Below are 3,088 nucleotides of genomic sequence, written 5' to 3'. Positions count from 1 at the left end.
GAACTCTCTTCTCCATGAGCGAAGACTCCGCTCGGTGGTACAGATCTTTAAACCCTTGATACGGGTTGTAAGAGTGTACCACCCTTGGATGCACCTCCATGTATAGAAGGTCATCAGGCGATCAACGAGGGGCTCAAGGCCCAGTATCCGGCACACCCACTCAAAGTGCCGGACCTTGGCAATGGCCATGGGGTGCACCTCTGTCAGGTGCACACCGTGCCTCTCTAGGACACGGTACACAAACTTTGTCAACGGAAACCTAAGGTTCCCGTAGACAAAGAATGCAGCATAAACCCCGATCTTGCCACTAGGGGCATCGTACACAGTATGGTGGGGTTCAGGAAACTCAGGCTCGAGAGACTCGAGCATGAACTTCCTGATGATATACTGGTACAGATCGACGGGAAGAGAGCACTGGCATTCGCCAGCAGTCTTCTGGTCATCAGCATCATGAGAAGACATGGTGGAAGAAAGACGAAAAGAGATTTCAGGGTAAAGCTTTACTGAACAGAAAAATTCGCCGGAAATTACTTGAAAAGAAGAGATGAAAGTGGAAAGTATGAATTGCAAATAACCCTCTCCCCCTTTATATAGTAATCGCAATTAATGCGGTGAATTTAATGCGGAGGAGAGAGAAATCAAATGTGCAATGAAACTATGACATGTGGCAAAAAGCAAGCTGGCAACAGCTGTTGAAAGGACGTGTGCCAGTAAATTCGCGGCCACGCGCCCGAAAAATCGCTCCCACGCGCCTGAAAAAGCGACTGGAATGACCATGTTCTGTCACGTCACCATAACTTCCTGCACGTCCTGACACAGTCAGAAGAAACCGTCGCACGACGTTTCAAAGGTTTGGACTTATCTTTTCACCAACCTTTCGAATTTCAAAATTCAAAATTTAAAAAGAAGCGGGAAAATACCCCCTTACCTTGGCAAACAAGTAACCATAAGACGGATGCGGGTACAGTGTAAAGGCAAAACCCTTCACATACCTAGCACCCGCAGGGAATTGAAGCCAAGAAAACCTTGGCGAACAAGTAACCATAAGACGGATACGGGTACAGTGTTAAGGCAAAACCCTTCACATACCTAGCACCCGCAGGGAATTGAAGCCAAGTACCTCGGCAACCAAGTAACTATAAGACAGGTGCGGGTACAGTGTAAAGGCAAAACCCTTCACATACCTAGCACCCGCAGGGAATTGACGCCAGGAATACCTTGAGAGTAAAGTAACCGTAAGACGAGCGCAGGTACAGTGTTAAGGCAAAACCCTTCACATACCTAGCGCTCCGCTGGGAATTGAAACCAAGAAGGATCTTCTGGGCAATGCTTGCGGAAACGGAAATAGCATCCCCGCATAGCGGGAACATCGAGAACTACGTTGTTTGAAGCTCCAGGATGGAATTGGTGGTCTTAACATAATTGATCACTATGTTCAAAACTACCAAAACCTCATGGAAAATACATACAACTGGGACTCAATGCTCCTGACTTGCGAGGAGGTTACAGACCTACCCGCATCATACCCAAAGACCAAGCAGGAAACTCGGGCATTTCTGCAAGTGACAAGGACTTCCGCGGAAAGAATCCCCATGGAAAACCTTACAAAACCCTTTTCAAAACCCTTTGCTCAAGTCCAAAAGTTCACCTCACTTCATTAAACACTCATGAGAAGAACATTGGACTGGGGGGACTTGAAGAGGTAGGTCCCAGCAGAGCCCAGTTAGACCCGCAAGACTCACCTTAAACAGGGACGTCTGCGCAGAGACCAACTGGATCCGCAGGACCAACCATGCTCAGAGACGTGACGTCCTTACGCGCAGTACGCAAGCTGGTCCCGCAGGAAATGCCTCCCAATGGTGAAGGACTCCGCCTGTCCCCGCAGCCTCGGATACAAGCCATTAGGGAAGGCCACCCGCGCAGCATGGCTACACGCACAAGGCACTTAGCTCTCAATCGTTCAGTGTCACCTGAAGGAATGAGCCAAGCCGGGAGCAATCCCGCACAAAGGCGGGAGGGGGAAAACTCCCGCCTAAATGAGCCAGTCCGTATGGAGGATCTTTTGTGTGATACCTGACGAGGTACAGACAAAAGATCTGACCAAGAATGCGACAGCTCACTGACAGCAGCATGGCAGACAGCACGCCACAGCACTGTGACCAATAGCCGCCGCCTACCCACCAACTCCTGCCATACCACGTGCCTAGCCTGTAGTTGGCAGAAGAGGAAGAGTGCACGACACGCCTGCTCTGTGTCAGCCGCTACCTATCCACCACTCACAGGCAGGGCACGTGCATAGGTTACAGTTGGTAGCGTGTTGGGCCGGCTAAACCCCTTGGAAACCTACCTTCGGCTATAAATACCCCAAATGGTATGACCATCTCATCTTATCATATCTTACTACATTATCATATTATACCTGATATCTGCTCTAGCAATCTCTTAATATACTTTTATATTTAAAGAGCAATCTAGTCTGATTCTCACGCCGGAGGGTGGTCACAAGGAGGAACCCCCCCCTTCTCAGTGACGAGCTCACGGTGTCTGTTTTGCAGGTTATCAGAAGAACCATCTTCCAAGGGTCTAACCCCTCGTGGGAAACATCTCTCCAACCCCCAGGTTGCCAGTAACCTGCTCGGGGTTCGGTTAGTGTTTCTTCAGAGAGTTAGACGGGCCGTGTAGAGTGGAGATTTGCAAGTGCTTAATCCCCTTCATGCGGATCACCACGCCCATTTTCAACTATTTTCTTTCTAAAAGTATGGATGAATTTAAATATTAAAGTATCTTTTTAGAGGGGAATGGGCACCCATATGGGTAGGGTGTATGGCTTACAAACCACATGACAAAACCATCTCATCCCATGTGGGTAAGGTGCATGGCTTCATTTCATGGCAAAGGTTTGCCACACAACATTGATTCATTATTGGCCATTGAAAATTAAAATGAATTAATGAAGTTCTAGGGTACTTGTGGGTATGTGCTACATGTAAGTTTGTGGTTTTTAGGTAGTTAATGGTAGAAATGAGATGGCATTACATCATTGATCAATGCATGGGTAATACTCATGAGTGCTCATTCCCCTCTTATA

This window comes from Bidens hawaiensis, unplaced genomic scaffold, assembly GCF_021521415.1.
Source record: "Bidens hawaiensis isolate Kalapana, Puna unplaced genomic scaffold, B.hawaiensis_p1.1 tig00076553_1, whole genome shotgun sequence".
NCBI lineage: Eukaryota > Viridiplantae > Streptophyta > Magnoliopsida > Asterales > Asteraceae > Bidens > Bidens hawaiensis.
This window is presented reverse-complemented; position numbering follows the sequence as displayed.